Raw genomic sequence first — 12,796 nt, forward strand, 5'->3', positions numbered from 1 at the left:
TGGTAAGTCAGCTTTCGGTATTAATACAGCAGTGTTTGAAGTCCTGAATTATAAAACATGAGAAGGATAAGAAGAGAATAAAAAGTATGAGAAATGTTTGAAACATTTAAAATAGAGGGTAAATAGAATGGAGGTCTCAGTGAGATCAAAGGATTGGTATATCAGCAACAGCATAGTAAGTTACCTAAATGGACAGGAAGTTGTGGTCAAAAAGAAAAAATCTAGTTGTTTGATTTCCAAGATGGAGAAGTTTTTTATGACTATGGAACTATACAATAGTTGACAAGGTTATTTTGAAGATGAAAAAGCCAGAAATCTGAGATTTTGAATTCACCCAAGATGAGGTCAGAACTAAAAGTAGAACAAAAGACCATGGCAGACCCAGAGTCTTTAGAGACTGAATGATTATTCCAAGGGTAGATTTCAGGGACAAGGTAACAGAGAAGAAGGTTTATCAAATGTCATCTGCCTCAAGAGAGCAGAGGAATTTGCATGAAGGAGCAAGAATAATCATCTGGAATAGATTTAAGGAGTAAGGTGATGCAGATTTGACATCCAATTTTGAGGAATGTTGGAAGTAAGACAATTGTGACGGGGTATATTTGAAAAACAACCATATAAGATTTCTAGACAGAAAATGATTCTTGGCTTTTATCATATCTCTGTGGATCCCTGGGATAATATAAGATTCACCTTCCCTTCTTCAATATTCAAGTAAAAAGCAAGAAGAGATTCCAGGAAGTTATAGATAATTTAACATCAAAGCATAAGTTTTATTAATAGTCCAGGAAAATTTTCAATAACCTCTAACATCGAAGGATCTCTGGTATAACTGGTATGGCGAACGTGATTTAGAACAACTCTCTAGTGGTATGGCATGCTCTGTACCCTGAACACCACATAAAAATGCTCAAAGAATTTCCACAGAGAAGACCCAAGCAACCTGAGTTCAGCACTAGAAACAATACAGAACTCATAAATATATCAGTACCTTCTAATTCAATGAGGATAAAACAGCAGAATTGGACCTACAATAGCTTCATTTACTAAAATTGGCTGCATATAATTTAAAGTAAATATGCTTGATATGTTTAAAGAAGCAAAAGATGAGATATGAAAATACAAATAAGATAACTAGGCCAATTTGAAAAAAGCTAAATAGGACTTCTAGATTTGGGGGAAAATGTAATAATTGAAATATAAAACTCAATAATAGATTTAATAGCTGAAAGAATACAACTGAGAAATTAGTGAATCAGAAAATGGGTATCCAGACTATTGAAGTCCTATACTGTCACCGTATTGCTGTCTATTTTTCCTTCAGATCTGTTAATATTTGCCTTATATATTTAGGTGATCCAGTGCTGGGTGTACACATATTTACAAATATTATATCCTCTAATGATTGACCTATTTATCAATGTCTAATAGCACTTTTATCTCTTTTTGCATTTTTGGCTTAGTTTATTTTGCCTGATACAAGTATATATATCCTTGCTTACTTTTGGTTTACATTTGCATGGAATACCTTTTTTCATGCCTTAATTTTCAGTCTATGTTTGTCCTTAAAGCTAAAGTAAGTCTCTTTAAAGTGGCATATAGTTGGGTCTTGTTTTGTTCTTAACAAATCCTCCCTCAGGTTTATTTTTACAAATAGCACAGGAGGACCCCAGCCCCATGCAGATGGCAGCCCCGGGGGAGTCACACCAGTCCTTCTGTCCTCACATTGGCAGACAGAGATAGCTACTCTGAAGCCTTTGTAGGGGCCTGGGCACCTTTGGGAGACTGAGCTGGAACTGAAGCTGGAGCTGCAGCCTGGGCCTTGTTTTGATCCTTGGCCTTGGCTTTGACCTTTGGCCGGCAGAGCCCGAGCCCCCTGGCAATGCGTGCATGAGCAGCCTTCCCAAGCTTGGGGTGGGCAATGTAGGCAAGTCAATTGAGCTTTTGGCTGACACCCCTCTTTGGGATCTTCGGCTTAACCTCCTTGGGCTTTACAAGGGCCTTGATGGCCTCGGCACGTGCACTCATGGCCTTGGCCTTGCTGGCCTGCATCTTCTTTAGGCCCTTCTTGTTGTGCTTCCTGGCAAAGCGCATGTTCCTCAGGAACTTGGGGTCCACCCCCTTAAGATATTCGTATCTTTGTGATCGGGGTTTCTTGATACTATTTCTGTGCCATTTTCGGGACTGGTTGTGTGTGCTGTGGTTCTTGGACTTGGTCATGTCTGTACCTAAGCTGCGGTTCCCGAAGCGCCTAGGACTGGGAGAGAGGGTCTTGATTTTTCTAAATCCCTTCAGCCACTTTGTATCTTTTGATTGGATAGTTTGTTCAATTTACATTCAAAGTAATTATTGGTAAATTAGGACTTATGATTGCTGTTTCATTATTGTTATTTTGTTAAATATTGTTAATTATTTCTAGCTCTTTATATATGTTTTTTTATTGTACTTTAGGTTCGGGGTACATGTGCAGATCATGCAAGATTGTTGCATAGGTACATACATGGCAATGTAGTTTGCTGCCTCCATCCCCCGTCACCTATTTATAGATCATTTGTTTGTTTCAACAATGCATGTATCATCCAGATATAAAACCAATAACAAAATATTGGCCTGGAACTACATTTTAGACCAAATAAACCTAATAAACAGAGTAGAACATTCTAACAGCAGCAGAGCCACACATTCTTCTCAAGCACACACAGAACATTTTTCATGCTAGATCATATGTTAGGCGATGAAACAAGTCTTAAAAATTTAAGAAGATTGGAATATCAAGTATCTTTGCAACACAGTGCTATGAAACTAGAAATCAATAACAGGAAGAAAACTGGAGGATTCACAAATACATGGAAATTAATAACTAATGGGTCAAAACAGAAATCAAGAGAAATTTTAAAATACCTTCAGATAAAAGAACATGAAAACAACCTACCAAAATTTATGGGATGCAGCAAAAGCAGTTCTAAGAAGAAAATTTAGAGTAATAAATGCCTACATGAAGAAAAAAGAAAAATCTCAAACAACCCAACTTTTCACCTCAAGGAACTGAAAAAAGAATAAACTAAGTCTAAAGTTGGTAGAAGGAAGGAAATAACAAAGATCAGAGATGAAATAGAGACTAGAAAAGCCACAGAGAAGATCAACATTAAAAATGTCTTAAGAGACTACTGTGAACAATTATACAAATTGAATAACCTAGAAGAAATGAATAAAGCCATAGAGACAATCTACCAAGATTGAATTATGAAGAAATAGAAAATCTTAACAGACAAATAATGAGTTAGGAAATTGAAGCAGAAAGCAGCTGTGTAGAAATATCTAGGATGTAGCACAGAGATCCTATGGAATGAAAAATAAGAGTTAAGATAAATGGAGACTAGAATGAGAGATGCTAAGAAATTTAACCAGGGTTTTAAGAGCAGAGAAAACATGGGAAGAGACAACAATCAAAGAGTGTAAGGCTAATAATTGATGAAAGAACAACAAATCTCAAGCAGAAAAAATAAAAAGAAATTCACCTCTAAATTCATTTGAGCAACACTACAGAACACCAAGAGAAGATCTTAACAGATTACTTGCAACCAACTATAGCAGGGATCAGGAAACTTTCCATACAGGACCAAAAGGTAAATATCTTATGTTTTGCAGGTCTTAGAGTTCACTTTTGCAGCTATTCAACTCTGCTGTTTTCATGCAGAAGAATCCATAGACAATAGGTAGATAAATAACCATGTTTGTGTTGAAAAACTTTATTTACAAAACAAGAAGCAAGACAGAATTTTTTGCTCTTGTCATAGTTTGCCAACCTGTGAACTACAAAATACCCCCAACTTTTCAACAGCAACAAAGGCAGCCAAAGAAAAAGGTTTAGACCTGAAGTCAAGTAGGTGTCTTCTACCACCTTCCCAAGTTCCTCATTACCCACTCAACCTAACCGACCTAGTACTGTATAGCCTGAGAAACCAGGATTGAGAGGCACTGCTAGTCTATCTATGCCAGTGAACCCTGAACTGCAAGGCGAGCCTACTAATAAATGCAGCCTAATGTCTACCAGGTCCCGCCAATCAGAAAACTGCTCTCCACTTCTTCAACAATACCCTCTACTAAAGTTGCCCAATATAACCAATGTAAACCAAATATTTAACCAACAAGGAGCTCACTGCAGGGATCTAGAATCTGCTTTTAATGTCCCCAGCCCTCACATTATCTCCCCATCCCCAGGCCTAACAGGAAAGGTCCATGGACATATCAACATAAACCCATCATTTTTACAATGATTACCAACATTTCATCCAAGAAGCTAAATAACAGATCAGCTTATGGAAGAATGATGGCCACAGACTTTTGTGAATACACCAAAAAAATAATGCCAGGAAGATGAATATACCTCTAGGAATGCAATTGTGGATACTGTCTAAGATGACCAGGTGAGAAAAAAGGGTATTTCTGAGGATTTCTTTTCATCTTTTCATGTTAGTGTTCAAAACAGGGCCAACAGACAGTATCAAGGACTGCAGGCAAAACTGCATCAGGTTCCAGAGGCAAACCAAAAAGCCACGTTGCAAACACCAACACACCCTGACAAACAAGTCAAGGCAGACTTCAGAAGTTTAGGTTGGCATTAATCATTATTCCTAATTGCTGTCAGTTAACTCTCCCCAACCCCCTCGAGACCAAGCCATCATCCCAAGACACATGTCGTCTTCCCTTATAATGCATTTTCTGTCTTGCCAGTGACAAAATCTATGGCTTTGGTATTCTTTCACAGAAACACTGATCAAATTATTTTAAGACCTTTTTGTGTGTTCTGGGTTACTGGGCAGAATTCCAGAAACAAATGCTTATATTATTTTCAAATAGAATACCTAACTTTCCAAGTCTTCTCAGAAGTAGCTGTTTCTCAGTCATTTTAAGCTTGGCCATTGATAAAGGTACACACACTTGGCATCCCAGTCTTTGACCACCAGGTGACACAGGCCACATGTAATCTCATAACCTCTAAAATAATTCCAGTAAAGGTCCATTATTGCTACAGCATCCATCACCCTACAGTAGAAATGTAAACAGGCCAGTTTCCTTTTAATCTAGTTCCTGCACATTGCAGGCTTCTCTCCTAACCTTAAAAGTCTATTTGTGATTTATATTCCATTTGTTTAAGAAACTGATACCTATTCTATTATTTAAGTGCTCAGGGGGAAAAAAAAAAACCTCACATTTTTTTCCTAGTATGTTTCAGTGTTTTGCAATACTTTGGAAGTTCTAATTGCATCTAGAAAAAGCTATCACTTAGAATAGGAATAAGAATAAAAGACAATTATGTAATTCATTCTCCTAACTTTACAGTTTGGAAAACTGAGGTATATCATTTAAATGATTTGTCAGAGACCAACAGTGTCAGAATTGAGTGCATTCTAGTGATTTTCTCACTATATCATATATAGCTTAACATTTGAACTGTTTTATTTGCTCTATGACCCCAGAATTCCTATAACTTTTTATTTTCCTACAAACACTGCTGATGACATGCTTTGCCTGGATCCTTACAGAAAATACATAGGATTAACAGAAGCTGACAATGAATATTTATCATGCCAATTTGACTTTCATTTGACCTTGAAGTGCCTTTGTTACTTAATGTGAAGATATCAAGATGATAGCACCGCAGATGCTGCCAAATGAAAATTTTGCTGCAATGAGCTTTTTATGAAATATTGAGGCTAAGCAGAGAACCAGTTCCTCTGACTAAAATACTCTCAGTCCCTCCCTTCCCTAAATCACAGTGTGGAGGCTGCTGGCACTCTGGGCTTTCCATTGCCAGCAATGACACCCTGAATGTGTGCTTAGCAAGGGAACATCCAAAATCAAGAGATGGTCCTTTTTTACTGCAGATTGTGAGTGTTCATTTCCATAGGTTTACATTCAAAACAAAGGTTTGGTTGATGTGGGTATTTTAAAATATTATGGTTTTCAACAGCCTCGTTTGTGTGAAGGTAAAAACTCTCTCGCTCTGAACAGGAAAGGAAATGGTGTGCTTTCTACCTAAGCAGCATGTCACTCAAATCTTGGAAGTGCACTGCATTCTGTCTGTTCTATTGCAGCCCTACTCAGCCCTCATCCTCCCCTCGGGTGGAAAACCTAACATCCCACACTGTACCTGAACAGGAAAAGAGTTTATCATTCAGTTGACACCTTTGACTTTCCACTCAGTGAGGTCAGCCTAGCTTAAGCTTAGAGAAGGAAAAGGAAATCATAATGAGAATTACTCTAAGCGGGGCGACTAGGATGCGCTGTGCATACAGAGTGCAACAGTAAAGACGACCCGAGGTGATTTCAGCTCTCGTTGTGTCACCTGGATGAGGCACTCTATATCAGATGACATTTACTGAGCCGCTGGGAGAGACTGAGATCACATTTACTGTCCTGCTGAGAAACTCCAAGGGCAGGCAGCTTTCCGCAGGGACAGGTTTAGGCAATAAGCAGCGTGCTACATTCCTCCATGGATACGAAAGCCAAAGGCTTCTCTATTTAGTAGCATGAAGCAGTGGCTGAGGTGGAAGGAGAAATATGGTCCGGCCATAGTTCAAGAAAACTCCCTGACAACGCCATGGTAACCTTTCATTCTACTGACTGCAATGGCCCCACTGTTCTATTCCTGGCACGATACTCAGTGCTGGCCAGGATTCATTTCTCCCTATTCAGCTCAAGTTGTAGTCACATAATAGAATGCACAGTGACAAGATTTCCTGAGGCTTTCAGGTGCATTCAGCCTAACAGGCTATGGGTTGCTACATTTCTAGGTCCAATGGTTAAATGAAGGCACCTATTGCTTCCAGACTGTAGTCGGAAACCGAACAGATGCTATCTAGTATTAGTGATTCGGGTGGCAGTTAAAGATAATTTCCTGAGCCAGGTGTGGTGGCTCACACCTGTAATCCCAGCATTTTGGGAGGCTGAGTCAGGCAGATCATCTGAGGTCAGGAGTTCAAGACCAGCCTGGCCAACATGGTGAAATCCCATTTCTACTAAAAAAAAAAAAAAATTAGCCAGGCATGGTGATGGGCACCTGTAATCCCAGCTACTCAGGAGACTGAGGCAGGAGAAATCATTTGAACCTGGGAGATAGAGGTTGCAGTTAGCTAAGACAGTGCCACTGCACTCCAGCCTGGGCAACAAGAGTGAAACTCTGTCTCAAAAAAAAAAAAAAAAATTCATTCATTTATACAACCAAATATTTTAGAGTACCAACTATGTCCCAGGCATTATTTCTAGTTCTGCTTGATACAAAAATATAAAGACATAGCCTGGAGGAGCTCATGGGTAAGCGAGGAAGGCAGAGAAGTATGCATGTAACACAATATGGTGAGTGCAAGATCAGAGGTTAAGTACAAGGTCTTGAGAGGCAGAATGAATTGGCTAAAAATACTTCAAGGAAGTAATGCCTGGGAAAGTAAAAAGGGGAGGGGCAAAGGGAAGAGCATTTCAAGCAAAAGGAAAAATATAAGCAAAGGTAAAACCACGAAGCAAAATGCTGTGTGTGTGTGTGTGTGTGTGTGTGTGTGTGTGTGTGTGTGTGTGTGGCTTGCTACTGCTGGAATATAAAATGTGTGCACATATCACAGGAGTGGCAACCAGACAGCAGAGAGCCAGGTAGAGGCCAGGTCAAGGAAGGCTCTATGATCTCTGCTAAAGAGCGTTATTCTACAGACACTGGACAACCACTGAAAGCTCTGACCAAGAGGGAGACACAGTCAGTTTCCACTCTGGCAACCATGACGAAGAGTGGGCTCCTGGAACCAGACTAAAGGGAGGGAGAGTAGTTAAAAGTATTTTTCAAAAGTGAGGGTAAATCATGATGAGGGCCTGTTTCTTCACCCTCAGAGAGCTGACCAAGTCTGGAAACCCCAGGCATCTCCATTTGTGCATAGTGCACAACCAACCTTTAACCTACTGTAGTGAACCCACTGCGTGCTATTGCGAAATGTGCCAGACCAAACCTTGAAAGTGTCCCTAAAGCAGATGGAAGCTGGAAGAGAAAAAGCTCAGAAGTTCCATCCATACCCTCACCCTTTGCCCATGGCCTCCGCAGGTGCCTAAATGTGCTTTCTGAAAACACTTTCTGATGCCCAGACCAACCCACATCTGGCTATTCCCTGGAACCTGCTTACTTCTCTGGCCTAGGGTGGCTCTGTCACACTTTTCCTGCCTCTGACCTGAGGCCTTGCCTAGTATCTGTTTTATGGCCACTGTCATTTCTGCCCACTTTCTAAGTCAACCTGAAGAATTGGCCTCCTCCTTGCCAGCTCAGCACTGTAGCTGCTCAAATTCAACATAATATGCTTGATGGGATAAACAGTAAATTGTAGGTCCATTACCAAAGGTATGCAACGCTTCCTTCTTTCTAGTAGGATAACACCCAGGCATTTCAGCATCACAAGGAGAGTGTCTCCCACTGGTAAGCTTTGACAGGCCAGTCCAAATAAGCTCCTTTTAGTCCTTCCAAGAGAGAGACTCATCCTGTCTTTATATCTGAGAGGTACTGCCATCCAAAATTTTCAAGCAGCAAAACTGACATGGTCCATAATTTACCTCCATCTTGCCAAGTGGCGCCTGTGCCAATGCTGTCAGTTCCTGAACTGGACATCGCTGAGGAGAAGGTCTTCCTGGAGTGGAGACTCTCCCTTCCTAGGTCACAGCCACTGTCACACTGCCAGCAGCCCTGCTTTCCACTGCTGACAAAACCTCTTTTCTTTTCTGCTTTTATTAGAAAAGCAAAGAGAAAACAGTTGCCTGGGCACACTCTTGTACATTTTCAGCTCTCTTCTCACTTCTCAGCTTTCAAGAAGACCCTCCCCTCCCCCGCAAAAAAAGCAGGGATCTACACATTGCCACCTTCCCATTCCCTACCATGAAATCTCAGCATTGCTTTCTGGATACCAGCATGAGGGGGCGGTGTCTGAAAGAGGCAGCCTGTGCGTCTCCACTTCTGTCACAGCGTCACATGACATTATAACTGCTACTTACTTTTCTGCTTTCCCTGTAAGAACATAAACTCCCTGAAGAGACTATGAATGCTTCCCCAATATCATCAGTTCTCTCAGAGTATCTTGGAGTCTGTAGTTGTTCAATTTATGTTGGCTGAATAGATAAATAGTCCCTGTTTCCAACTGCATGAGCAAATGGCCATTGAGTTAGGGCATGCCCCAGGCATTCTGAGGGCTGTATCTCTGAGATATCCATGACCTACAGGCTGCACTTGTACTGCACCTGAGAACACCCAGGCTTTGAAGCGAATATTTATCCCTTTAGGGGAGTTGTGATCCTAGGCCAGTGTCCTTGAATAACAGATGTTTTAAAAAATTATCAAGCAACAGAAAATTCTGCACAGTTACTAAAAAACAAGAATAAAGAAACATGCATACCCTGTAAAAAGAAGTCAACGCACACTGGAGAGGCAGCATCCATGGTGACTTCAAGTGACAAGGATTGAGTTAATGTTGGACAAAACTATAAAAGGCAGTCTACTCTCATCCTCCTCTCTTCTTTACTGGCATCATTTCCCATCACAGTTTCTGCCAAGGGGCTCATGACATGGGAAAACGTTCATAGCAATATGGAACTTTTAAGGAGGTCAGAACTGTCAGGTCATGTCCATGTGGCATGAGGCCAAGCATCTGGATCTCGGACTGAAGGATTGTTCTACATGCATCCATATAGATCCCCTGGTGTCCGAAGTGCACACTTAATTTTAGGCATGATTTAGACAACTGGCATTGATTAAAATCTATTGAAGAGGAGACTGACTTCTGCCATGGCAGAGTGAGGAGCTCTGCTGACCTGCTTCTCAGTAATACTGGAGAAAATTATTTTTAGAAAAACAACCACTTATTTTAAGTCTTAGAATATTTTCCAAGGCACAAACAGCAAATGAAAAAATATATATATACATTCAAGAAAATCTATAAAAAATTAGTAAGAAAAATGAGAATCTGTGGAATATAAACCAAGACCATGCCCTCCTTGACTGCTCCCAGTTCAATGAGGCAGATACTCCACTCCAGACTGCTATAGCCACAAACCCAGAGTTCCCTCCGGCACCACCCCTGCTCCTACCTAGTCAAAGGTTTTCTTCCCAGGAAGAGCAGGGCTTCAGCATTTCTCATCCTGCCCCAGCCACCTGTTGCCATGGCTAAGCCCAGGTGAGAGCAGTTAAGCAATAAGGTGGCCTTGTGCAAAGTACCCACTTGTGGAGTAAGTGCAGCAGACTAAGAATACTGGGCACCTAATTGCCATACTCTGGCTTTTGAGGCAGTGGTTCCACCTCAGAAGAAACAACCTAAGAGACCTCAGATCTCTTTCTCTCTCCTTTACTTAGTACTAAGCTCCTAGAGCAGGGTTGTCACACAAAGGAAAGCTTGCTATTTTTCCCACCCCCAGCTTTAAACCTTAATTTAGAGATTTTGCTTGAGGGGAGAAGGAGGCTTTAAAGCAAATAGTTTTGAATGGCTTCCCAGAGGAATTAATTTCATTTGCAATAGAGTATGGAGAAGTTCAAACCTAAGTGCTCTCTCAAGAACAGTGAAGGTTATGGTGAAAGGCAATTTGGAGATTTGTGGACTTAATGAAGATACAGCCTAGACTGTAGGTCAGCTAGTCTACAGGAGGGAACCAGGGGTATAGGACAGCAGAGAGGAGCTCTCCTGGGGTCAGAATAAATATCAAGCACGGACTTCAGAAAATATTCCATCAAAAGAGCCACAGTTTGATTGCATTAGCTTGTGGAAGAATTTAAACTTCAGAGTATTGTTGGATAATAATAGAGAAATCAGCAGGCAATTAGTCTAGTTTAAGTGCTGAATGAGTTCAGAGAAAGAGACTTTCCAGAAAGCCCTACTAATACTACTGTGACCTCAGGGTGACTGTGGGCAGACCCAAAACTACACCTCCTTAGGGCACAACACCAGAGGCTTAACACTATGGGCAGAAAACAAAGTTTCCTAAAAGAATCAGCCAGTGACCAAAAAAAAAAAAAAAAAAAGGAATAAGTAACAAGAACAAACTTCAGGTGAGAAGCAACAGCCAGAGCTGATATGTTACCTAAAATGCCCAGTTTTCAAAAAAAATTATAAAACATGCAAGCAAACAAGAAAGTATAACCCATACACAGAAAAAGTCAGGCAGCAGAGATTGACTTAACAGAAAGACTCCAAAATAGACATTATAAATATGAGTTCACAGAACTAAAGAAAGGCATCATGATAAAAGAAAATTTACATCAAATACAGACTATCATTAAAGACCAAAAAGAAATTATTTTTAACACATGGGAATTCTGGAATTGAAAAACACAATAACTGAAATAAAAAATTACTAGAAGGGCTCAAAAATATGTGTGACCTGGCAGAATAAAGATTGGTGAAGTTTGACAGATAAATATGCAAATAAAAGAATAGCGAGAAAAACAGAAGAAAAGTGAATAAAGACTCAGAGAAAAGTAGGACACCATCAAAAGCACAAATATATGCATAAATGGGATTACCAGAAGGATAGGAGAGAGTAAAGGGAGCAGAAAAAATATTCAAAGAAATAATAGCTACAAACTTCCCAAATTTATTGAAAACAACCTGCACATCAGAAAGCTCAATGACCTCTAAGTAGAATACATGCACAGATATTTACAAACAGACACATGATAGTAAGAGTGCTAATATTCAAAGACAAGGAGAAAATCTTGAAAGCGACAATAACTGTTCTTTTACAAGAGACCCCAATAAAATTAACAGTGAGTTCTCAGAAGAAACAATGGCGGTCAGGAGGTAGTGGGACAACATATTCAAAGTGCTCAAAGGAAGGAAACTTGCAACCAAACACCCTATGGCCAAAAAAACCACTTTTTAAAACTGAAAGTGAAACACCGTATTAGTCTGTTTACATACTGCTATAAAGAACTGCCTGAGACTGGATAATTTATAAAAGAAAGAGGTTTAATTTACTCACAGTTCAGCATGGCTGTGGAGGTCCCAGGAAACTTAGAATCATGGCAGAAGGTGAAGGAGAAGCGCAGCGCTTTTATGGCAAGGCAGCCAGAAGACGTTCCAAGCAAACCGGAAGATCTCCTCAAGAAAACCAACAGATCTCGCGAGAACTCACTCACTAATCACGAAAATAGCACAGCGGAAACCACTTGCATGATTCAGCTACCTCCACTTGGTTTCTTCCTTGACAGGTGGGGATCATGGAGACTTCAATTTAAGATGAGATTTAGGTGGTTTCTTCCTTGACAGGTGGGGATCATGGAGACTTCAATTTAAGATGAGATTTAGGTGGGGACACAAAACCTAAGCATATCATATACTTTCTCAGACAAACAAAAATTGAGAGAATTTGTCACTAACATACCCACTTTATAAGAAATACTAAAGGAAGCTCTTCAGACTGAAAGCACGCAACCTCAGGCAGTAATTGAAATCCACACACACACACACAAAGAAAACTGGTAAAGGTAGTTACATAATTATGAAAAGCAGTGTAAGTGCGTATCTTTCTCCTTATTTATAATAACTGATTTTTAAAAGCGTGGTATAAAATAATGCATATATAATCGTAAGGTACATGGATGTGCTTTGGTCAAGTAATAGGCTGAGGTGGACATCCAGGCCAGAGTGACTCGGTGAATTTAAAGGCACCTACGCATACTCCACTTGTTACATAACCTGTTTGTGTAATTTCATGCTTGGCTCTGAACCACTATTGTCTGTTAAAAATATAACTGCCCTGCTAACACTGTGTATAGGGGATG

The 12,796-nt window shown here is 40.2% G+C and overlaps 1 long non-coding RNA gene and 1 pseudogene across 1 annotated transcript in view; both read right to left on the reverse strand.

Annotated features, from left to right (window-relative positions):
- LOC141580654 (uncharacterized) overlaps positions 1-12,098 on the reverse strand; it is a 563,177-nt gene extending 551,079 nt beyond the window's left edge. The window contains exon 1 of the long non-coding RNA XR_012512938.1: positions 11,995-12,098. This is a non-coding gene — a long non-coding RNA (uncharacterized LOC141580654). The remainder of the gene's footprint in view (positions 1-11,994) is intronic.
- On the reverse strand, positions 1,630-12,083 carry LOC141580653 (large ribosomal subunit protein eL29-like; annotated as a pseudogene).
- Positions 12,099-12,796: the final 698 nt, after the last annotated feature.

This window comes from Saimiri boliviensis, chromosome 1 (assembly GCF_048565385.1).
Source record: "Saimiri boliviensis isolate mSaiBol1 chromosome 1, mSaiBol1.pri, whole genome shotgun sequence".
NCBI classification, from domain to species: domain Eukaryota; kingdom Metazoa; phylum Chordata; class Mammalia; order Primates; family Cebidae; genus Saimiri; species Saimiri boliviensis.